General features: G+C 39.2%; 1 long non-coding RNA gene across 1 annotated transcript in view; it reads right to left on the reverse strand.

Annotated features, from left to right (window-relative positions):
* Positions 1 to 26,641, reverse strand: part of LOC125282825 (uncharacterized) — a 231,652-nt gene that overhangs the window by 129,966 nt on the left and 75,045 nt on the right. The window contains exon 4 of the long non-coding RNA XR_007190143.2: positions 18,324 to 18,488. This is a non-coding gene — a long non-coding RNA (uncharacterized LOC125282825). The remainder of the gene's footprint in view (positions 1 to 18,323; positions 18,489 to 26,641) is intronic.

A 26,641-nucleotide genomic window follows, 5' to 3' on the forward strand; every position in this document is an offset into this window, starting at 1 on the left:
GTGTGTGTGTGTGTGTGTATATATATATATATATATATACACATATATAATGGAATATTACTCAGTCATCAAAAAGAATGAAATCTTGCCATTTGCAATGACATGGACAGAGCTAGGGGGTACTATGCAAGTGAATTTAGTCAGAAAAAGACAAATACCATACGATTTCACTCATATGTGGAATTTAAGAAACAAAACAGATGAACATAGGGGGGAAAAGAGAGGTAAATCATAAAACAGCTCTTAACTATAGAAAACAAACTGAGGGTTGCTGGAAGGGAGGTGGGGGGTGGGTTAAATGGGTGATGGGTATTAAGGAGGACACTTGTGATGAGCACTGGGTGTTGTATGTAAGTGATGAATCACTAAATTCTACACCTGACGCTAATATTACACTCTATGTTAAGTAACTGGAATTTAAATAAAAACTTGAAACTACAAAAAAGAGAGAGAGAGAGAGAAGCCAGGATGTGGAATCAGGCAGCTGGGTTCCAGAGGCTCTGCTCTCCCCAGGGTTTCAGGGGGCTGCCAGACAGGGGCCAGGGCAACTGCTAAATAGTCACAATACTACTGACAGTTTTAATCCAAACTTCTGCTAGCTATAAAGCACTCAAACCCACCCCCCAAAAATACACCCTTATCTTAAAAAAAACAGAAAAATATGTAAAAATAAAATTATTATCTTTAAATAATAATTTCTGCTGAAATAATAAATTTCTGCTAAAGAACTTAAATTAAGAATTTATCCTCTTCCACATTTTATTGATCACAGTTAATAACTTCAAGAGGCAAAAAACTGGCCCCTTCAGTAGACTGTAGGAATAAGCTTCCATTATAATGAGATTCGAAGCATTATCAGACTTATAAAAATGAATGGTTTCATATATGTGGAAGGATAATTATTTGAAGAATTTTTAACACATGGCCTCCATCTCCTGCATGTCCTTGTTTCCTAGAGTTCCTGCCACCACCAGTCCAGGCAGCTGGGTGCTCCAACCTCATGCCCTCAGAGTTGAATTACTACTGCAAAGATGGAGAAAGTTACAGATCAGGGTGATTTTTTAAAATTTTTGCCCATGAAAAACCATACATATATAATATATATGTAAGCCATAAGGTTTATAATAAAATAACTACAATGGACCCAACATGCAGTGATCTGGACTCAGTTTTCTAGGTTCAAAATACAATTATGAATCTTTAAAAGAAACAATGGCTTTGTGAGGAAGGCTTTTGAGCTGAAAAATCCTGAATTTGTTGCACTGTTTGAGTCCTGGTTTGAACAATAACCACAGAAGTAATGCTGGTTATAATGAGTTTGTCAGTCCAGACTCAGTAAAGATTCCATCAGACAAGACTAGAGAAGAATTACAGGGGCAGCAAGAGTTAGACTCTGATGACAACTTCTTAGAATTCTTGGGCTTATGTCCCCCACCTGTTTAGCTACAATGGGTGGAGTTATAGAACACCCCAACAAGTTTGGGAGTCCAAGAGTTCCTCCATGGAAGCCTGGAAAATTATGGCATGACCTGGGGAAAGAGGCAGAAGGAGAATTTGAATGGACTGAGTTTTAACCTAACATGACTATATCTGCCTGGCATTTTCTAAGATTTCACTGTCTGCAAAGATGTAGATGGAGAGATGGAGATAAATTCAAGTGACAGGAAACTAAAGACAGTTACTCTTTTTGTACACCTGAGAATGTGACTAAGACATGTGCAGTTATAATACACATTGGTAAAATATTTTTTGAATTTCACTCTAGAGACATATACACACCACTTGGGAATATTAAGTGATATGTGTAATGGATCAGGCTAACAAAGCAAATCAATCTAAATATCTCCACCTTTTGTTAATGCAAAGCATTTGTCTGGGAAAGGAGCTAAAGGCTGGTTTGTTAACCAACTATTGAGCACTGTGGATATGGAAAGCTAGAACTATCTACTCAATCTATCTGTCACCAATATATTAATAGAATCTTTGAAGTGCTTTCCAACACTGGCATTCCATAACTCAGCTATCTCCTGCTCAGGAGGGAAATTAAGCATTTCGGGAAAACTCTCTGAGCCCACTCAGTGGCATTTACTCCTCACAGTTAATGCAGGAAAGAGGTGAAGACCTCCTCTATTCCACACATCACGGGCTCACAGCTACCTATTCTGAACCAACATCATTCTCTCTGCTTGTAAGACCACTTAAGATTCCCATCTTATTACAAAACTATGAAAACAAAACAAAACAACAACAACAAAACCAGAGGGAAATAAAACACAGACCCTAAACATTTCCAGCCAATCCACCTCTTCACATAGGTCATGCTCACAATATGAAACTTCAGACAATGAACAGTCAACCCTTAAATGAGTTTGGCCTCCTGTATGTGCTTTGCTAGAGTCCTCAGATACTGGCCTGTCACTTTAAAAGAAGGATTTGATTGTGTGCAGTCATGTAACACTGTGTGCATGTTTAAATGTATTGTTCTTACAAATTTCTGGAGCTCAGGCACCCATAACTTCACTTTGTAACCCATGTGTGACAACGTGTAAAGAGTCGTGGAGGGCTTGAAATCAGAAAAACTGGAGTTGAAATCCCAGGCAGCCACTGACCTAGAAAAACTTACACTCTAGAAAGGATGACAGATATATACCACAAAATTTCAATACAGTGCTATGAGTGCTTTGACAGACATAAACACATGATGCTATGAGAGCAGAAGCAGAAGTGTTGGGGGCAGGAGGGTGTCAAGAAATGAGTCTTACAGAGAGGATGCCTGAGCCAAGTCTTAAAAGAGAAGTAGGAGCCTGCCAGGCAAAGCAAAGTGCTTATTAACTGCTGAACAAGGAAGATCAGTTACACCGTCCACATGGCTACACGAGGAAAGCACACATCATCAATTGCTGTGAAACAGGCATGAGAATCAATCCTGAAGAAGTGTGTATCTGGTGCTTTTGATGAAAAGTATAGTAGAGATCTCAGGGGGAAAGATGAAAGATCAGAGAGACCTATAGGTATAAGAACCTTGTCTCTCCACACCATCCATCCGCTTAAACTATTTTTATTGGACAGAACTGAAAGAAACATTGTTGGCAAATAAAATCCCTACTAGAACATTCTGGACTGCTTCATGCTACATATATACTTGAACTTTGACCTGTACAGCACAAATCCATATTCAAGTGGTTAAGGGGCCATATAAGATGAGCGCTTGTTATGAATGAAACTTTGGTGATTACATCAGCTACACTAACCCAGAACAGCTGACAACTATTGCCAATATCATGCGTTCAGCAATCAGCAACATCTTTGGTACAGATGTCAGGGAAACCATCGTGCCAATTATGCTGTAATGATGAGAGTAGAGAGCCTGGCTAGGGAATTCTCATTTCATGTCTTCTTTGAAAAAGCATCTCTTAAAAGAGGGCAATATACAATATATACAGTGTATCCTGTCACTCTTTTTGGCTTGAGCTGCACTCCTTTTGACTCTGTGGATCGTTGAACTTTCTGATCTTGGAGTTGGGATGGTATAAGCTGAAGGGTTTTGGCACACACAAAGCCCACTACATTCTTGAATGCTCAAGACAGCTTTACAGTGTCTTAAGCTACATCTGAGCAAACCTGTTTCTTACTAATACTGTCAGTCTTTTTAAATATTTTCTCTACAATGGACACAAAGAGAAAAATATTTGTTAGTTAATCAGAATCCATCTAAATTTCGCACAGTTAACTGAGTGATTCTTTCTGCATTCCACTTTTAGAAAAAATAAAATAGAGAGTAGAAGACAGTGTTTACATGAAAATAGGCAATGACTTAAATTCTGCGGTCAGTGCAGACTTAAATTCTTCTCTTACATCTTCTGTAATGGCAGTACTTTGCAATTCACCCGCTTTTTCTCAGGAAATATTCACCAAGCACCTACTGTATGCTAAGAACTGTTCTAAATGAGCGTAAATGTTCATATAGGTGACTTCGGACACAACATTTTCAATCATTAGAGAAAAATTAGCTTATGCTTACTATATTAAACTTACCAAGGTTGAGAAAGTGTTCAAATAAGATTTTCATCAATAAGGAAACGAAAATGGATTGTCAAGCCTCAGTTAATCAGATAATTCTATTTTAAGCACCCAATTCTACCACCCATGAATGCTTTTGGTAATTCCAGGACTTTCTAAATTTGAATAACTGTATAGATCAAGGGGCATTAGATTAAGCAAAAGGTTTTAGTTTCTGGCCAAAATAAATTAACGCAAGACTATAGAAGAATGGGGAAGAAGGAATCACCACAAGGCAGATCTTCAGATTATGAAGGTGATATACCTTCACAGAGCTGTGTAAATTTAGACCCTAAGCACACTATTGCTGCCAGAAACTGCTTCCAATAGAAAATTTTATAGGCATTTTAAAGTCTCATGGGTGAGTCCCTGGAAATATCACAGTTGGTCAAAAAACATATGTGTTTCAACTCTTTCTAACTTGCTTTGGTGTTAGCTTATAAAAACTCATAGGTGTATATTGGACTCATTAAACTGAGGGACTCTTAAGCACTGGCTCGATCAGGGCAGGGTGCTGACAGGCATTATACATTATGCAAGCTTCCCTACATCATTCTGCCAACCTGCTTCCATTTTAATCCAAAACATTCCCAGCTTGTCAAACACTAGGCCTCCCTGGAACATATAAAACCAATCATGCCACCTCATGCAAAGGTTCTCTGATGTGGACACATTTCCACTGGAGACTATAAGGAACCCATGACCACATTTTCACATGTTACTTCAAATCAATGCAAAATCCTCTCTTCAGAGCCATTATAACAGTAAAGCAGTAACCTAGGGAAAGTAGGTAGAAGAAGATGGAGTCCAAAGCATGCTGCTTGCCAGCTGTCAAACACCAGATTTATTCATCAGTGAATAAATCCAGTGAACATTCATGAATCAACTATAGACATTTCATTTAAAACCCACTGGGGGTGAAGATGTTATTTATTTATTTATTCATCATTTATTCATTTATTTGTTATATTTTTAGAGTGTCCCAGAACTGTCAAGATCATACTGAAGCTGAATGCAAAAAGATACTTTCAAATCTCCAAATTTTCTAAAGAGGCCACAGAGAGAGCTAACATAAAATACACTTTCATGTTGACAAATTGGCGTGTCAAGACAATTAGCCTCTTTGTAGCAAGATGGTGGGCAGATGCATAGAAGAATCATGAGTCTGATTGTTCTACAAAAGTCAGTAAGGCTGAGTCTCCAACATAGCTAATATGTCAAAGAAAGAAGAGATAAGAGTTGGAAATCTATGGAAAACAGCCAGGCAAGAAACACAAATGGAAGCATGTTGAATTGTGGTTAAAAATAGTATGAGTAAACTTTGTTCTAAGACATGTGTGGAGCTGGAATCAACACACCCAGGAAGAGTGATTATGAGCCATAAATAAGAGGTTTATGACAACCTGAACAATAAAAGCCTAGTGAAGAGGTGAATTCCTTATGATGGAAAGTGAGTTCTCTGCAAACCTCATGAAAAGAAGTCAAGAGAAGAAGGAGAAGAGCTCTGAATTCAGTAGAGGATCCTGAAGAGTGATGAAGAAAAAACAAAACAAAAAAAAGAATAAAGAATAGTGGTGTGCTTCCTTTAATTTAAAAAAAAAAAAAAAAAGACAGGAATGTCACCAAAAATTTAAATCAACTTGACTAATATCTAGAAGAGGTTGGAAGGATATTTACTGGCCACCGTACATCTGAAAACGTGCTCATTCACGTCACTGATTATTTGGGCTTAGTGTAGATCAAGATCTAAGTTAGGTGAGTCTAGAGAGAGGGATGTGTAAAATGTTTGGAGAGCCCAGAGGGAGAATTACGCCAGGTCAACTTAGTTTTCTTCTTCAATAGATAGATCATGTCAAAAAGGAAAAAACAAACAAACAAGAGTTCCAGAGAAACTGATTTTTCTAAATATGACATTCTTATGAATAAATGAACAATGTATGGTCTAGTTCATATTTTAATGTGTGAGTACACAATCAACTAGAGGACTACAACCAAAATTTGGTTATGCTCAACATCAACCTAAGGGTTTTCATTGAGTGAGATGGTTGACATTCATTTATGGCTTGATCAGCCACTTGCTTGGTAGGGTAAACAACACAATGTCACTGGAACATTCCGCCATAAATCGGGACCTCTATAAAAGAACAGGAATAAAATTTGGTGATCTCAAGGTACCAGGCTAAAACTAAAATGACGTTCTTTAGGAATGCTTACGGATTAACAACAAATACAAAACTGGGTTAGGCAAAGATTTCTTAGGTATAGCATCAAAGGCATGATTTGTAAATAAATAAATAAGCACACGAAATTAAACAGACTTCAACATTTTTTAAATTTCTGCTCTTCGAAAGACAGTGTTAAGAGAGTAAAAGACAAGCCACAGATTGGGAGAAGGACATTTGTAAATCATATATCTGATAAACATCTTGTGTTTAAAATATATAAGGAACTCTCAAAAGAACACAATAATAAGAAAAGAAATAACCAAATTTTTAAAAATGGACAAAAGATATGAATACATACTTCACTAAAGAAAACATATTGATAGCAAATGAGATGAAAAGATGTTAATCATCATTATCATTAGTCATTAGGGAAATGCAAATTAAAACCATAACGCGAAGCCACTAAACACCTCACAGAATGTCTAAAATTAAGAAAAGTGAACAGAAGAGGTGTTGGTATGTGGATGAAATGAAATTCTCATATGTTGCTAGTAGGAACATAAGATTTGTACCCATTTTGGAAAACAGTTTGGCAATTTCTTAAAAAGTTAAACATATATTTACCATGTGATCCAGCCATTCCAATCCCTAAGACACTAATGTTTATAGCAACTTTATTTGCAACAGCCAAAACTGGAAATAATCCCACTGGCCAGTTTAGATACAGAAATTGTGGTATATCCATTCAATGAAATGCTCAGGAATGAAAAGGAATGAACTGTTATACACTACGACATAGTGAATTGCAAAATAATTATGCTGAGTGAAAGGAGCCAAAAAAAAAAAAAAAAGGAATACCTATTGCATAATTCCATTTATACAAAATTCTCTAAAATGCAAACTAATCTAAAAATGACAAAGAGCAGACCTGTGGTTGCCTGGAGACTTGGGAGATGGGAGCTGTGGGGCGTGAGGAGGGTAGAAAGAAACAGCAAGAGGGAAGGATTATAACAAGACAAGAAAACTCTGGGGAATAGTACATATGTTCATTATCTTGATTGTGTTGACAGTTTCACTGTTGTATACATATGTTGAAACATAAAATTAAACATATTAAAGTTATAGAATTTATTATATGTTGATTATACCTTGGTAAAATGGTTAACAAACACACACACATAAAATAAAAGTTAAGGAGTAATTCCAAATGAAGAAAGAAAAGAATTGCATAATAATGGATAGCTCAGTGTATCTACATACCATTTTTATACTATTATTGTCAGAAAGGCAACATGGTATTGTTGTGCAAGAGTTGGCAAATAATCTTTCCATTGTAACAGTACTGGTCGTACCCTTATTCAAGCACAGAGGTTGGTCTAGGGTCCATATTTGAAAAATGACAGAGTGAAATTCAGTAGAAAATCTATTCATTGCATATGTAATTGGCCAGACTAAGAAGTATAAGCTTGGATTATTGAAATTTTCTAATTAACAGCTACTAATTTCACCATTTCAAAATTCCCTTTCTGCTTAGTAGCCACCTCCGTTAGCAAAATCTCAATTCCAGTTCCACTATTTTTCCAACATGTTTGGCAATTAAAACCATCTCAGGTCCTGTATTAAGCTTTCTTTTCTCTCCAGTTCTAGCTGGACTTTTGATTCCAACTGCTTGGGTTGGCGAGGTGGGGAGTGGTCTCCTCTCCCACTCTTCTCTGTTACTTCCCTCCTTTCTTCACTCCTCCAGCACATGGTCACTACAAAAGCTTCCATGGTGAGTCCTGGGGGAGGTTTGACACCTCTTGCTTCAGTGGCCAAAACTCATAGATAGGAAGCCCACTGTCCCTTTTGCTGGTTCCTTTTTGCTGCTTCTTTCACCATGGCAGGCAGTCAAATGCTGGCTCTCATGGGGGTGCACCTGTTGTTCTTCAGAGGGGATTCAGTGACCTCTCCTTGCATAGTGCCGCCCAGGTGAGAAGACTGCTGAGGCTCTGCAGTTCTGCCTCTTATTCCCCACCACCATCCTCAAAAATGGGTGGTCCAATCCATACCCACTTGGGACTTAGGTCCTCTCACCAAATGGACATCACTTTTAGAGGCTTCTACTAAAATTAAGCCTACTTAAGCTCATTCTCCACTTGAGGTCTACATTTGACCACAAAGAACTCCCAGATTTCCTTGTCAAGTCAAACAATGGGAAGGCAAACAGGGAACTGCCCTCCACCTCATCCCAGAACTCCCTCTCTCTTCTGCCTTTTCTTTCCTACTCCTTTTCCTCACAGCAGTGTCACACATTCTGATGGTTTGGGGTTTAGGGGCACAGTAACTTTCAGAGAAGAAACTATTGCCCATTCCTAACTATAGGGAGAAGAATATTCTGAGCACCCCCCCAACACACACATCTTATAAACAATCAAAGGAACAAATCAAATGCTCCCTCTTCTACGAGGCAAAGAGAGGAGAAAGATACCATTACCTCTTGACTAATTCTGCATTCTACCCAAAATCATCTTCTGTACCCACTCACCCTCTTCTACCTTTTCTTGATAAAGATCTCAAAACTGTTGAGCCTCTCTCAGTGGGGTAGGGTAGGGAGACACACATTAAGAAGCAAGTCCTCTTTGGACCTGGCCTGAGAGAATTCAGTAATTGTTCCCAATGGGGCAGCAGGGCAAGGGAGGAGGGCTCCACTGTAACCCCTGAGCTACTGTTGGATGGCTTCCAGGGAAGAGGTTTTCCATCAGTCCTTACACACATACCACACGAATCTACTGTTTTTTAAAAAAAAGATTTTTATTTATTTATTTGTTTGTTTGTTTGTTTATCTGAAAGAGAGAGAGTCCAAGCAGGGGGAAGGGTAGAGAGGGAAGCAGACTCCCCGCTGAACATGGAGCCTAAAGTAGGACCCAATCCCAGGACCCTGAGATCATGACCTGAGCCAAAGGCAGACAGACACTTAATGACTGAGCCACCCAGGCACCCCATGAATCTACTTTTTACAGAACCCTCTGTGGGGTGCTCCAAAGAATTCCAGAGTGAATGGGTACAGGGCCTGACAAAGGGTATTCAACAAGTAGCTGAAAAATCACAATGGTAAAGTAGAACAAATTCCATAAAGAGCCACAGATAAGGTCAAGGATAAATTGTACTGCACTAAGCACTGTTCAGGAATTATCTTCCTATACTTGAAATGAAAGAAGAGATTTCCTCCAGTTGTGGGATCATGAAGACATTGGCATTTGTTCTGAGCCTTGAAGAGAATGAAGAGTTTGAACTTGTAGACATAGGTGGGGAGGCAATTAGACGTGAGGAAATTTTTTGGAGACAGTAAATCACAAGGGATAACTTATTAACTATCTTTAAGTACAATGTTTCTCAACTTCCCTGATTATAGGAATCACTAAGGATGCTTGTTAAAAATACAGATTCCTAGCTCCACCCCAGACTTCCTGGATCAGATCCAGAGAAAGACACAAGGAATCTGAATTTTTAACTCATGCCTACTGGGTGATTCTTATGATGAAGCAAATTCGGGAAATACTAATGAAAGATCTGAAGTCTACTTTGAGTGAGAAATGAAACTATTACCTATCTTGTTGGACAGAAAGGAACAACAACAGCAAAAAAAGGCTCTCATCTCTGTAAAAGTTTGGTGTGGAATAAGAAAGACTCTAATTAAAGGTTTCTAAATACTGCAATAGGCTTTTATGAGAGTTGGAATCTCCATCCCTGAAAAGCTTTTAAAATGGAGGAAATCACTATTTGCCCTAGAGGTGCTGGCTCTGGGGAACTGGCAGAGGATTGAATTATTTGGGGATCATATGGGGGTTGTGAGAAATTGAAATGCACCCAAGCAAGAATGAATGGAAGCAGTTTATTGTGAGAACACTAGGGAATGTCGAGACCAAATAGAGGAACCAGAGCTGGGCCTTAGGGAAAGTGGAAAGTCACGAGGCACCTTTGATCTCTCTCTCTTTGGGACCAAATATTCTCTTAATGCTGTGCGTCTCTCTGTACATATGTTGACTTATCTTCTTTCCTCAAGCCAGCTTCTCAATTTAATTATCCACTTACCAATGGCAACCTCATCCTCCAATTCAAATGATTCCTCATATACTCAGAGTGAAGGGTATAGTCTCCATGCCCCAATTCCATATTTCTCCAGGTGATAAAATCTGATTAGTCCATGTTGAGTCACATGCCCACACATGATCCAATCACTTGTGACTAGGGGTACTTTTTTTTGGCACTCTGAGAATGTAGTTGGGAGAAACATGAAACTCTCACACAGGAATAGGTCAAATGAATCTTCTGTTGTCTTAATTTTATATTTTACTCCAAAAACAATAATGTTCTTACATGAAAACCTTATTCTTTTAAGAACTATCCCTCTTAGCTTCATTTTGAAACTCTTATGTAAGAACCACCTATTGGAATGACAAGAAGAAGTATTTGTAAACAGTGAGTAATCTGGCCTGGTTTCAGAATCTTCTGGATAATCTGAATTCTCATATAAGAATTTCTATGTCTACAAATGCAACACAAGAAGCATTTTGCTGAAATTCCTCAAACCTTTATGCTAATTAATCTCCATCATTTTAAAACCTATGTGCTTCAAAATAAATTGCAACGTATGTGTTTCTAATTAATTTTCACTTAACTCATCTCAATATTGACCAAGTTATCTGCAGTCCAGAAATGTTTTAAAAAACTGTCACAGTCCTTTCCCTATGAACAAGAAGACTGACTTTTACCCTTAGTATATGGAACTTGAACCCCACAGTGCCTCAGCTTGAGTTTGGTTGGTTAATCTGGTCCCCAAGTGATACAACACTAAGTTTACTCAACATAAAGTTGTTCTTGGTTTTAGGAGAAAAACTCTTCTCCTTGTCTCCTGTGGCTAAGAGATGTGAAAGAAGAATGAGACCACCAAACTGAAATGTAATTCTATCCAGAAGTTCTTATAACACCATAAGTGGAAGAGGGGAGCACATTCTCTATCTGCTCTGCAGCCTCCTCCCAGTAGTGTTCTCCCTCCTAGTGAGGCACTCTCATCCAGAATATGAATCACCATTGCCCAGTTTATGGCATTCTAATTTCACAAATAGGCTCACTTTAGCATCTCCCATTACTATGCGGCTCCAGTAGAGGACTAGGTAGGAGGAAAGCTCTTTCCTTTATTAAAACATTCCACCTAGGAAACCAGCCAAGGAAATTGAATAAATAAAAGAACAGAAACAAAGGAGATGTTCAGTGGAAGGAAGGAAGGAAGGAAGAAGGAAGGAAGGAAGGAAGGAAGGAAGGAAGGAAGGAAGGGGAATGAAAGAAGGAAGGGAGGGAAGAGAAGAAGGGAGGGAAGGGAGGGAGGGAAGGGAACTGCATTTGTTGCAGTCTGACCCAAAAGGCTTTGAAAGGCTATCAGGTAAGTTGCCTGTTCCAGAGATTCCACCAGTTTTCCAGAGTTCTCACTTGTAATCAGGGGTAGCCCTGAACACAGATGTACAGACTCTTCAAAAGAATCCATTTGCCACTAAGAAAGTGGCATTATGAACGTTATATTATGAAAATTATATACTATTAATGTATATATTTCTGGGGGAGAATATAAGGAGATGAGTTAAATAGCAACTGTGCCTAGTCCAAGGGCCTAAAATACCCAGACCATTCTCCCCTCCCTCATCTGCTCTTTTACTTTATAGATTTGCCTAATTTGAGTTTATCATATAAAAAGAATCATACAATATGTGTCTTTTTGTGTCTGGGTTCTTTCACTTAGCATAGTTTCTTCAAGGTTCATCCAAATTGTGCCACATCTCAGTACTTCATTTCTTTTCATGCCTGAATGATAGTCCATTTTATGTATGTACTATATTTTGTTTATCCATTTATCTATTGATGGATGCTTGGGTTGTTTCTACCTTTTGGCAATATGAACCATGTTGCCATAAACACTCATGCACAAGTTTCAGAAAAATGAGAACACCATTTATTGCAACCCTCAAAAGAAGAGGAAAACCATATTAAAGGTAGCAACTCAGCACCGTTCTTGTACAAGTTGCAGGTGTGCAGTAGTACTGACTTGAGAGATAACCCAGACCCATTGAAGTACAGAATCTGGGTATTTTCTTAGCCACATATCAAAATGGAAAACTCCAGGGGCTGATAGTAGGCCCCTGAACACACTTAACAGGGAGCCTATTCTCCATCCAGATAAAATCAATGGGATGAAGCTGACCACACTTCTACCAAAAACAAAGAAATGCTGTGGCCAACTTCAGAGATGTCTGAACAGGGGTATTTGCAATGATTAATGGATTAACATCACTGAGAAGTAAGTGCTTATGATCAAAGGCCTAGAGGAAGACATAGGGTGGGGGTGGGAAGAAGAATCAGAACCATGGTCTCTTATTTTTCCATGAAAGTTGTTTGTTTTTCTTTTTCTTTTTTTCTTGAAAGGACTGTACAGCTGTTGAAATTGTGTGAGCATTTTGGGACTGTCAAACCATCATCTGACTTTTGAAGAATTCTTCCAAGGTAGATTTTATTGATTTCAGCTGGAGAATCCATCCCACCCCCCCCCCCCACCACCACCACCATCACCACCAGCACAAAGCCACATGCCCCCCAAGCACTGCTCTCTTCTGCCCTGATGTGATCCAAAAGCAAGAGTTCACCATAAGGGAAACATGCAGAGTCAATTTGTGCCTCAAGTTAGTTCACAGCTTTCCATAATCTACAGGAGGTAAGACAGGAATCGCAGCATCCCAACGGAAGGAGTAGCTCAATGAAGCTCACCTTTGCTAAGGGCATTTGTCCCTTTGTGGAATCTCTGTTTTCTTTTCCTTTTTGGCAGGCAGTGGTCTTGATTTTCTAAATGTTCAGTAGAATATTCACATTTTCCTTTCTAAAACTTTCTGGAGCTTCAGCAGCACTAATATATTCTCTATCAATATACACAATGGAGAAATGTTACTGGTACTAAAAAACTAAATGAAGACCATGTAGGGAAAGGGGTGGGGTGAGGTTGCTGGGAAGGAAGCTGACATCTGCTCCTGCTCACAGCATTCAATTCAGCTCCCCTTGAAGTACCCCCTGTCCCCACTAGATTTTGATGCTCTGATGTTCACAGAGCAGCTCAGCTCTCCTCCAAGTTACCATGTCAACACAGAGGATCCAACAAAGTGTTGAAAAAGCAACTTGGAGGACCTCCTTCAGGCACACACTGTGAACAGAAGCAGCAATCACTTCAATTCTTTGCTCCAAAACCAAATGTAAGCCTTTGCCAACCCTCTGGCTTTGAGGACAAGCTTTGAAGAAGACTCTTGCAGGATAATATTTCCCATGATGGAGATAAATCCTAAATTTCTCCAGGCCCATCATGAAGGAAAAGTTCTTGAAGATAAATGAATCCAGCCAAACAAGCTTCGCTTTGGGAACACTGTGACAACTTCCTTGTCATTAAAATGCACTCAAAAGGGATAATTCTACAGAGACTCCCCAGAAAAAGAGAGACAGAGGTAGAAAGAGTATGTGTTCTGAGGTAGAGAGTTAATCAGGTGTGTCTGGGAGTTCAAGTAGACCTCAAGAAAAATATGACTTGCAATTTTAGTGTATTCATGCTTTAATTTTTTTTTAATTTTATTCTTACTGAGATACAAAACATAGAAACCCACTAGAGTCCCTGACTCTAATTGTGGATATACATACATATATATATATATATATATATATATATATATATATATATATATATATGATATTTAAATTTACAATACAGTAGTGTTCACTGTATTTATACTGTTATGCAACTCTAGCACTTTCTAATAGTGCAAAACTGGAACTCTATACTCATAAACAACTCCCCTTTCCTCTCTTCTCCTAGTCCCTGCGAACCACAATCTTACATTTTTGTCTCCAAGAGTTTAGAGTCCTTGACTTTGAAAACTGGAAAGAACTTAAAAACCATCTCATCCAAACTTCTTATTTTCAGCTGAGTAAACTAAAGTATGAAATATTGAAGCTACAGGTTCAAGGGTAGCCAGTGAGCAGTGGAGCCAGGACTTGAGCTTCTGATGCACAAACCCAGTGCTGTCCTTCATGTAGCATTATTTCAATAATATTATGGTTTCCACTGTCTACCATCATCCAAATCAATGTTCATTTCCATACAAAGAAGCAATTTTGCAGTAATTAATACACAATGATCCAATTATAATTTCAGACGTATTTTGCAAATCAAGCAGGACAGTCTAAGAAAAATTATATGCATCATGTAATCCTCCCTAAAACACACTGCTCAGGCTTGAGGTAACAGTATAGAATTCCCATAGAGAGTTTGAACGAAGCTCTGTTGAAAAGGTGAGAATTTAGCCCAAATAACTGAAAATTCTGGAGACAGGTTACATCAAGGATAGGAACAGGAAATGTTTTATCTACAATGAAGTCATAGTTAAGTATTAAACTAAGAGAAGAAAAGAAATGTGCTGATCACAGAGTGGTTAGACACAAGAATAAATGGCCCAAGAATACGGTGAAGTCACCTTTCTCGAAGATATTTGCCTCCAGAGTCTCAGAATCATGACATCACTGGGTCAATGCCTCTCTGCTGGCTCTTCATGCCTGTCCCACCTAAGCTTAGCATTCCTGAAATCTTCACATACCAACAAATCCCTCAATATCATCAAACCTATAGTCTCCACTATAAAACTGGTACTGGAGCACATAACAACAAAACTGAGTTCCAAAAAGACTGTTTTGGAGGGAGGGAAGGAATGGAGGCGCCTACTGGACTCATTCACCTGTTCAATGAGCCCCTTCCCTGACCATGATCTGGTCCCAGCAAAATTCCAAATGGCTCTCTCTTAGGCCTTGAAGATAACTTGAGAAGAGTCAAAATCCTCAATATGAAATCCATGAACATTAAGGTCCAGGTTTATAGCTCTCAGGTTACTTACGCTGAGAATTCTTTGAAGAAAGAAGCTATGTCTTCCTCAGTTTCCCCACACTTGGCCCAATGCTAAAAAGTATTAAAACTTCCACAGTGTTTGTGAACTAAATGAGTGTTTTTGAACTTACATCACTTTACTTTTGGCCATAAAACTCTGCTTTTATTTTTAAATCAGATATTGAAGCACTTTGACAATGTGGTTTCCCCATCCCAAGAGCACAATGTTTAAAAATAAATGAGGATTTCTTTTTACTATTCCTTCTCCAAGTTGAAATGATGCATCTAAGACAGAAAATCCAGAAAATAACACATGGTTAGAGTGAAATTCCAGACACTTCAGTTGACTCAGCTCTGACCCCAAATCAAGACACAAGATCTTGACAAGTGACCACCCACACACTTGGGCTAGGCCATTGTCCTCCATTTCACACTGATGCTATCTGGACACACTTTCTAGGGATGAAAAAGCTCTGACTGTGTGACAGGCACAGGCCAACATCAACAGATTCAACCAGGGTGAGTGTGGAAAGGGTCTGGATTCTGGTTCTGTACTAGCCCCCTGCTACCCAGTCCAGAGACAATCCACTACTTTAAGCCTTATTTCTCAAGTTAAGTCAGGCCAAGGAGACATTTTGAGAACTCCCATCTGTGGGAATATGCCCTCAGCTACCCATGGGAACAGGTAATAAAATGTGGAGAGATCAACATACCCAGTTTTATTTCTAGACTATATAGTCAAAACAGAAATAGTCTAAAGTTGACAGAATTTTCTCAACTGTAGCACAGCAATGATTTATACCCCTTACAGTCTTAATATTGCCTCCAAATGTGTGAAAGAAAGGATTGCACCATTTCAAGAAATTTAATTTTTGGTGTCAGAGTAAGTTAGAGTCATTGTATCAGTTCCAGACAGTTAGAGACCTCACCCTGATAAATGTTTGTGCAACACATCCTTCTTTAAGATACTCTGTTCCATAGCTGAAAAAGAAAATGCACTGGAATCATTTGGGGACAAATTTAGACATGTTGGACAACAAAATATGCAGACAGCTGCTTGGTATGCAATTAAAATACCACTGGTGGGAACGACGGCTCTGCAATGGTAAGGAAAATCTACTTTCCCCTTCAAAAAACCAATTTCAGTTGACAGCCTCACTCAGCAAACTAAGATGGAGTTCTTAGCATGGCTCCTGGTGAGGGTCCATCTGACCCCCATTCAGCACTGGATCAGCCACTGACAGACTACACAGAGGGGAGTCAGAAATACTTCTGGAACGGAAGTACACACAGCTACATACACTTCACACTCTGAGTTCACAGACAAGGCACAGCTGAGTTCTTCAAAGCACTCCACTGGTGCAACCTTCTGGGAGCAAGTTGTGAGAGCTGACCTTGGATTCAAAGTCATTAATGCCCTTCTCAGTGTCCTAGAGGGGAAGCATTTGAGCTAGAAGTCACCAAGTGTATATAACACCTCGAGGAAAGCCCATGGCAGTTTATAGAGGATACACCTGCCTTCATCACAATACTCTGAAAATTCTGAAATGGCAATTAAGCTTCCCATTTAATGAAGAAAGGGCCAGTATATTCCATGGTTTCACCATACCTGTGGGCAAGAGAAAGTCCTATCTCTATGTATACCTCTTCTCTTTTTTTAATGGAAAATGTCAAACATATACTAAAATAGAACACTAACATAATGAACCTATAGCCTACCACCTAGTCTCAACAATTATCAACTTTCGGCCAATCATGTTGCATCAGTAACTCATTCACTCCACTCCACCAACACTGGATTCCTTAAGGCAAATCCCAGACATCATACAATCTCATCTGTAAACATTTCAGCCTATCGTTATTTTTTTAAGATTTATTTATTCGGTCAATCAGAGAAAGACAATTATCATATGGTTTCACTCATACATGGAATATAAGAAACAGCACAGAGGATCATAGGGGAAGGGAGGGGGAAACTGTATGGGAAGTCGTGAGAGAGGGAGAAAAGGCATGAGAGATTCTTAACTATAGGAAACAAACTGAGGGTTCCGGAGGGGAGGTGGGTAGGAGGATGGGATAGCTGGGTGATGGGCATTAAGGAGGGCACATAATGGAATGAGCACTGGGTGTTTTACGCAACTGATGAATTACTGAACACTGCATCTGAAACGAATGATGTACTATATGTCGGGTAATTGAATTTAAATTTTTTTAAATGATTATTTTATTTGAGAGAGAGCACATGCACAAGGTGGGAGGGGTGCAACGTCAAAGGAGAGGGAGAGAGAAAATCCTCAGGTAGACTCCTGCCAAGCATGGAGCCCAACATGGGGCTCGGTCCCAGGACCCTGAGATCATGACCTGAGCCAAAACCAAGAGTTGGATGCTCAACTGACTGAGCCACCCAGGCGCCCTTAAAAGACAAGGATTCTGAAAAGATGGCAGAGGAGTAGGGGACCCCTTTTTCAGCCGGTCCCCTGAGTCGAGCTGGATAGGTACCAGACCAGCCTGAACACCCACGGAATCAGCCTGAGATGCAGGAAGATACATCTGGATCTCTACAAATGAACATCTCCAGCACTGAGGATTGAGGTACCAAGCGGGGAGCCGTGAAACCACACACAGATATTGGGAGATAACACTGGGTGTTATACGCAAGTAATGGATCATGGAACTTTACATAAAAAACTTGGGATGTACTGTATGGTGACTAACATAACATAATAAAAAATTATTATAAAAAAAAGACAAGGATTCTTTTTTAACACAGCCATTAACATATGTGAAAATTTAGAAATAATTCTTTAATATCATCAAACACCCAGTCAATAATCAAACTTATTCATTCAAACTGAGGGCCTTATATTGCAACTGATATGTCTCATATCTCAATCTGTAGTACTCTCTCTTGTTTTCTTTCTCTCTTACAGTTTGTTATTGAACAAACTAGAGGTTTTTTTCCTGAATCTCTTCTCACACTCTGAATTTTACTAGTTGTTTCCCCATGATGTCATTTAACATGTCCCTCTTCACCTATTTCCTCCTGTAAACTACTACTTAGGTCTAGAGGCTTGATTAAATTCAGGCTTGATTTTTTGACAGTAATACTCCACAAGTGGTTAAATACAAGATGTAAGAAGCACATTACATCTTTATACCTGTCTCCTTTTGTGATTCTAGCAGCTGTTGCAGGCATTGTCTGAATTATTTTCAGTGGCTGTCAAATGGAGATGATTCTCATTCTATTCTTTCTTCATTTAGCTTGAATACTTCTTTAAAGAGAATGGTTTCTTCATCAACAATTTGATTACCCTGAGGTACACCTTGAACAGAAAAGAAGGTAAGATGATTAATTCTTTCCCTTTAGCAATTTTCAAAAAATTGAGTTCATTTGCTAGCATTGTTAAAAGGATTTTTCTGATTTTACTTTTACTATCATTAAGAACTCACGAATTAGTGCTTTGTATATTTCAAAATATTGCAGTTATTAGACCGCTGTTTATGGATGCTCAAACTGTCCCCACTTTTAAAAATTTGAGTATAATTGACACAGAATGTTAATTAGTTTCAGGTGTACAACTTAGTGATTTGACAAGTTTATACATTATGCCATTTTCACCGTAAGTATAGCTACCATCTGTCCCATTACATCACTACTACAATATCACTGACTATTTTCCTTATGCTCTGCTTTTTACGCCAGTGACCTACTCATTCCATAACTGGAGGCCTGTATCTCACTCTCCCCATCACCCATTTTGCCCAACCTTCTACCTGCCTCCCCTCTGCCAATCATCATTCTGTTCTCTGTATTTATAGTTTTGATTCTTTTTGTTTGTTTATTCATTTTTTAAGATTCTATTTATAAGCAGAATCGCATTGGTATTTGCCTTTCTCAGTCTGACTTATTTCACTTCACATTATACCCTGTGGGTCCATCCATGTTGTCTCAAATGGCATGATCTCATGCTTTTATGGCTGTGTAATATTCCATTGTGTATAAATACCACATTTTCTTTACCCATTCATCTATTGATAGACACTTAAGTTGTTTCCATGTCTTGGCTATTGTAAACAATGCTGCAGTAAACATAGGGATGTGTGTGTGTGTGTCTTGTCAAGTTGGTGTTTTTGTTTTCTCTGGATAAATGCCCAATAGTGGAATTATTGAATCATATGGTATTTCTATTTTTAATTTTTTGAGGCACTCCGTACTGTTTTCTACAGTGGCTGCACCAATCTACATCCCCACCCACAGTGCACGAGGGTTCCTTTTTCTCCATATCCTCACCAACACTTCTTTCTTGTCTTCTTGATTTTAACCATTCTAACAGGCATGAGGTGATATTTGTCCCATTTTTAACTAATAAGAATCCCTTCAAGTTGGCTCCTGAGTTCTTTTGTCATGGTCTCACAGTCTTTAACAAATTCTTCATTTTCTGTTATAGTAAGATGTTCTGGGCTCACCTTATGTATTTTGTATGCAGAGCTGAAGTCAGACAATTCTCTAAGGAATGCTTTGTGATGTTAGGGAATATGCCAGGAGAGACGTGTTTTAAAATCTCTTGGAACAGACTTTTATGTGGTTCTATGTCACCAGCTTGATACCCAGTTGGGTATATTGTTGCCTTTTTCTTTTTATTGAAGTATAAATCACATATACTATCCTCTTAGTTTCAGGTGCATATCATAGTGATACAATATTTTTATACATTACTAAATGATCCCCATAAGTCTAGTTACCATGTCACCATATAAAGTTATTACAATATTACTGACTACATTTCCTATGCTGTACATGACATCCCCGTGATTTATTTATAATTGGAAGTTTTTATTTCTTAATCCCCTTCACCTATTTCGCCCACCCCTAAATATTCTCCCCTTTGGTAACTAACAACTCGTTTCCTGGATCTATGAGTCTGTTTCTGTTTTGTTTTGTTTGTTTTGTTTTGTTTTTTAGATTCTACACGTAAGTAAAAGTAAATGGTATTTCTCTTTCTCGGACTGATTTCACTTACCATAATACTCTCTAGGTCCATCCATGTTGTTGCAAATGGCAAGATTTTATTCTTTTTTATGGCTGAGAAATATTCCATTATATATATACCACATCTTTATCCACTCATCTATTGATGGACATTGGGTTGCTTCCATATCTTGCCTATTGTAAATAATGCTTCAATTAACACAGGGGGTGTATATATGTCTTCAAATTGGTATTTTCATTTTCTTCAGATAAATACTCAGAAGTAGAACTGCTACATCATATGTTTCTATTTTTAACTTTCTGAGGCTCCTCCATACTGTATTCCACAGTGGCTGCACAAGTTTTCATTCCCAAAAACAGAGGGTTCCCTTTTCTCCACGTCCTTGCCAACAGTTTTTATTTTTTTAAAAATGTGTCTTTGATAATAGCCAATCTAACAAGGGTGATATGATATCTTATTGTGGTTTTCTTTTTTTAATTTTTTTTTATGTTATGTTAGTCACCATACAGTACATCATTAGTTTTTGATGTAATGTTCCATGATTCATTGTTTGCCTATAACACCCAGTACTCCATGCAATACGTGCCCTCCTTAATACCCATCACTGCTCTATCCCAATCCCCCACCCCCCTCCGCTCTGAAACACTCAGTTTGTTTCCCAGAGTCCGTAGTCTCTCATGGTTCATTCCGCCTTCTGTTTACCCCCCCTTCATTCTTCCCTTCCTTCTCCTACCGATCTTCCTGCTATTTCTTATGTTCCATAAATGAGTGAAACCATATGATAATTGTTTCTCTGCTTGACTTGTTTCACTTAGCATAATCTCCTCCAGTCCCGTCCGTGTTGCTGCAAATGTTGTGTAATCATTCTTACTGATGGCTGAGTAATATTCCATTGTATATATGGACCACATCTTCTTTATCCATTTCTCTATTGAAGGGCATCTCGGCTTCTTCCACAATTTAGCTATTGTGGACAATGCTGCTATAAACATTGGGGTGCATATGGCCTTCTCTTCACTACATCTATCTTTGGGGAAAATATGCAGTAGAGCAATTGCGGGTCATAGGGTAGTTCGATTTTTAACTTTTTGAGGGACCTCCACAGTGTTTTCCAAAGTGGCTGTACCAACTTGGATTCCCACCAACAGTATAAGAGGGTTCCCCTTTCTCCACATCCTCTCCAACATTTGTTGTTTCTTGCCTCATCCATTTTTGCCATTCTAACTGGCATAAGGTGGTATCTCAATGTGGTTTTGATTTGAATTTCCCTGATGGCTAATGATTTTGAACATTTTTTCATATGTCTGTTAGCCATTTGTATGTCTTCATTAGAAAAGTGTCTGCTCATGTCTTCTGCCCATTTTTTGATTTGATTATTTGTTTCTCATGTATTGAGTTTGAGAAGTTCTTTATAAATCTTTGATACCAGCCTTTTATCTGTAGTTTCATTTGTAAATATCTTCTCCCATTCTGTGGGTTGCCTCTTTGTTTTGATGATTGTTTCCTTTGCTGTGCAGAAGTTTTTATCTTGGTGAAGTCCCACAAGTTCATTTTTACTTCTGTTTCTCTTGCCTTTGGAGACGTGTCATGAAAGAAGTTGCTGTGGTTGATGTCAAAGAGGTTACAGCCCATGTTCTCCTACATGATTTGATGGATTCCTGTCTCACATCGAGGTCTTTCATCCCTTTGGAGTTTATCTTTGTGTATGGTGTGAGAGAGTGGTCAAGTTTCATTCTTTTGTAGCTAGCTGTCCAATTTTCCCAGCACCATTTATTGAAGAGACTGTCTTTTTTCCACTGGATGTTTTTTCCTGCTTTGTCAAAGATTAGTTGACCATAGAGCTGAGGGTCCATTTCTGGGTTCTCTATTCTGTTCCATTGGTCTATGTGTCTGTTTTTGTGCCAGTACCATGCTGTCTTGATGATCACAACTTTGTAGTATAGCTTGATATCAGGCAACGTGATGCCCCCAGCTTTGTTTTTCTTTTTCAACATTTCCTTGGCAATTCGGGGTCTTTTCTGGTTCCACACAAATTTTAGGATTGTTTGTTCCAGCTCTTTGAAAAATGTCACTGGTATTTTGATCAGGATAGCATTTAAAGTGTAGATTGCTCTGGGTAGCATGGACATTTTAACTATGTTTATTCTTCCGATCCATGAGCATGGAATGTTTTTCCATCTTTTTGTGTCTTCTTCAATGTCTTTCATCAGTGTTCTGTAGTTTCTAGAATATAGATCCTTTATCTCTCTGGTCAAGTTTATTCAGAGATATCATATGATTTTTGGTGCTATTGTAAATGGAATCGATTCCCTAATTTCTCTTTCCTCAGTCTCATTATTCGTGTATAGAAATGCAACCGATTTCTGAGCATTGATTTCGTATCCCGACACATTGCTGAATTGTTCTATAAGTTCTAGTAATTTGGGAATGGAGTCTTGGTTTTTCCATATAAAGTATCATGTCATCTGTGAAGAGAGAGTTTGACTTCTTCTTTGCTGATTTGAATACCTTTTATTCCTTTTTGTTGTCTGATTGCTGTTGCTAGGACTTCTAGTACTATGTTGAACAATAATGGCGAGGGTGGTCATCCTTGTCATGTTCCTAATCTTAAGGGAAATGCTCTCAGCTTTTCCCCCATTGAGAATGATATTTGCTGTAGGCTTTTCATAGATGGTTTTTATGAAATTGAGGAATGTACCCTCTATCCCTACACTCTGAAGAGTTTTAATCAGGAAAGGATGCTGTATTTTGTCAAATGCTTTTTCTGCATCAGTTGAAAGGATCATATGGTTCTTGTCTCTTCTCTTATTAATGTGATCTATCACACTCATCGATTTGCGAACGTTGAACCACCTTGCATCCCAGGGATGAATCCCACTTGGTCGTGATGGATAATCCTTTTTTTTTTTTTTAAGATTTTATTTATTTATTTGACAGAGAGAGACAGCCAGCGAGAAAGGGAACACAAGCAGGGGGAGTGGGAGAGGAAGAAGCAGGTTCCTAGTGGAGGAGCCTGATGCAGGGCTCGATCCCAGAATGCCGGGATCATGCCCTGAGTCGAAGGCAGACACTTAACAACTGCGCCACCCAGGCACCCCAAAGGATAATCCTTTTAATGTACTGTTGGATCCTATTAGCTAGGATCTTGTTGAGAATTTTGGCATCCATATTCATCAGGGATATCGGTCTGTAATTCTCCTTTTTGATGGGGTCTTTGCCTGGTTTGGGGATCAAGGTAATACTGGCCTCATAGAATGAGTTTGGTAGTTTTCCTTCTGTTTCTATTTTTCGAAACAGCCTCAGGAGAATAGGTATTATTTCTTCTTTGAATGTTTGGTAGAATTCCCCGGGGAATTCGTCTGGCTCTGGACTCTTGTTTTTGGGAAGATTTTTGAACACTGCTTCAATTTTTTCATGATTAATCAGTCTGTTTAAATAATCAATTTCTTCCTGTTTCAGTCTTGGTAGTTTATAGGTTTCCAGGAAGGCATCCATTTCTTCCAGATTGTTTAATTTATTGGCATATAAATTGATAATAGTTTCTAATGATTGTTTCTATTTCCTTGGTGTTGGTCATGATCTCTTCCCTTTCATTCATAATTTTATTAATTTGGGTCCTTTCTCTATTCTTTTGAATAAGTCTGGCCAGTGGCTTATAGATCTTATTTATTCTTTCAAAGAATCAGCTTCTAGTTTTGTTGATCTGCTCTACTGTGCTCTTGGTTTCTAATTTATTGATCTCTGCTCTAATCTTGATCAACTGCCTTCTCGTGCGTGGGTTATGCCTGTTCTTCTGTTCCAGCTCCAGCTTCTTAAGGTGAGAATATAAAAACTGCATTTTAGATTTTCTATTCCTTTCAGTGAGGCTTGGATGGCTATGTATTTTCCTCTTAGGACCACCTCTGAAGTGTCCCATAGGTTTTAGATGGATGTGTTTTCATTCTCATTGGTTTCCATAAATTGCTTAAGTTCTTCTTTAATTTCCCGGTTTACCCAATCATTCTTGAGCAGGATCATTCTTAGTTTTCAAGTGTTTGAATTTCTTCCAAATTTTTCCTTGTGATTGAGTTTCAGTGTCAAAGCATTGTGGTCTGAGAATATGCAGGGAATAATCTCAGTCTTTTGGTATCAGTTGAGACCTGTTTTGTGACCCAGAATATGGTCTATTCTGGAGAAAGTTCCATGTGCATTCGAAAAGAGCGAGTATTCTGTTGTTCTAGGGTGTAGTGTTCTGTATATATCTATGAGGTCCATCCAGTCCAGTATGTCATTCAAAGCTCTTGTTTCTTTGTTGATTTTCTGCTTAGAGGATCTGTCTATTGCTGAGAACAGAGTGTTGAGGTCCCCTACTTTTAACATATTATTATCTAATATGTCTCTTTATTCTACTTAAGAGTTGGCTGCTCCCCTGTTGGGGGCATAGATATTTATAATTGTTAGATCCTCTTGTTGGATACACCCTTTAGGAATAATATAATGTCCTTCTGTATCTCTAACTACAGTTTTTAGCTTGAAATCTAATCTGTCTGATATGAGAATTGCTATCCCAGCTTTCTTTTGAGGTCCGTTGGCATGAAAAATGGTTCTCCACCCCTTCACTTTCAGTCTGGATGTATCTTTAGGTTCAAAATGAGTCTCTTGTAGACAGCATATGAATGGGTCATGTCTTTTTATCCAATCTGTAACACTGTGGTGTTTTATGGGAGCATTTAGGCCATTCACATTGAGAGTGATTATTGAGAGATATGATTTTAATGATGCCATGCTGCCTGTGAAGTCTTTGTTTCTATAGATTGTAAATTTCTGTTCTGTATCACTCTTGGGGTCTTTTTACCTTAAAGAACCCCCCCCCTAATATTTCTTGTAGGGCTGGCTTGGTGGTCACATATTCTTTCAGTTTCTGCCAGTCTTGGAAGGTCCTTGTCTCTCCATCCATTCTGAATGACAGGCTTGCTGGATAAAGGATCCTTGCCTGCATGTTCTTCTCACTTGGTGCTCTGAATATGTCTTGCCAGCTTTTTCTGGCTTGCCACGTCTCTGTAGACAGGTCTGACGTTATTCTGATGTTCCTCCCTCTGTAGGTGAGGATTCTCTTCCCCCTGGCTGCTTTCAAGATTTTATCCTTGGATCTAAGATTTGTGAATTGTACTATTATGTGACATCGTGTTGGTCTGTTCTCATTGATCTTGGGAGAGGTCCTCTGTGTCTCCTGGACACGAATGCTTGTTTCCTTCACCACATTAGAGAAGTTCTCAGCTACAATTTGTTCAAATATCTCTTCTAGACCTCTCACTTTCTCCACCCCCTCGGGGATGCTGATGATTTTGACATTGGAATGTTTCATTGAGTCAGTAATCTCCCGTAATCTACATTCTTGAAATTGGAGTTTTTTGAGCCAAGTTTCTGTTTTAACTTTCTCTTCTACCATCCCATCCTCCAATTCACTAATTCGTTCTTCTGCCTCATTTACCCTGGCCATCAGAGCATCCAGTTTTGACTGCATTTGATTCATAGAATTCTTAATTTCTGCCAGATTCACTCTCATTCCCACCCTTGGAGATTCTATATTCTCATTAATATTTTCGTTAACATTTTTTTCAAGCCTACATGTCATCTTGACCACTGTTACTCTGAACTCCATTTCTGACAATTTGGTTATATCCATATCCATCAGTTCTGTGGCAGAGGCCACGATCTCTGTTTCTTTCCTTTGTTGGGGGTTCCTCCTCCTTGTCAGGACCCAAGCAATGTGTACTTGTTTTATAGGGACCTTAGGGATGTGGGTTTCTTGTTTTTTCAGCTTGCCTTCTGGGGGAGGGGCCTGCTGCACTGATACTTAGGCAACCCTGTTTGGGTAGAGTTACCCCGTCCCCTGCGGCACAGTGCGAACAGCTTTTTCCTGGCTTTTGTTCTCTGGCGGCTTTCCCTGGTGGTTTTCTGTGACTCTTCTGAGAGTCAGAGCCGCAGTGGCCATATCCTAGCCTCTGTCTCAGAACAGAGATCGCAGTCCGTTCTCCACTGAGCTCTCCTGGCCACTTTAACTCTGTTTCTGTCGGTACTGCTAAAAACCCTGCAGCGTCCTGGGTTGTGCGCCCCACAGCCGGTGTCCCAGCCCTCGCTCCCAGGGCCAGAACGTCTCTGTCCTTTGTGCTTCTAATACCGCCAGCCGCCCCGGTTCCTGCGCACTCCCAAGCTCCCTGTTTCAGTGTGGTTTGCACGCACTCCCGAGCTCCCAGTATCAGTCTGGTTCCAGTGAGCGCTCCGGAGCTCCGGTTTTCAGTCTGGTCATGCGCGCGTTCCCAGGCTCACGGTCTCAGTCTGCCTTCTCGCGGGTGCCGGTTCACAAGTCCGGCCTGCTCCCCAGTGCAGGTGGCTACTACTTCCCAGGGCCCGAATGCAGTGGCTCCCTCCCCCTTCTGTTTATCTTCGGATATCTGTGCCCGGATTCACGGCTCCCCACTTGGTACCTCAATACTCAGCACTGG

This window comes from Ursus arctos, unplaced genomic scaffold, assembly GCF_023065955.2.
Source record: "Ursus arctos isolate Adak ecotype North America unplaced genomic scaffold, UrsArc2.0 scaffold_29, whole genome shotgun sequence".
NCBI classification, from domain to species: Eukaryota; Metazoa; Chordata; class Mammalia; order Carnivora; family Ursidae; genus Ursus; species Ursus arctos.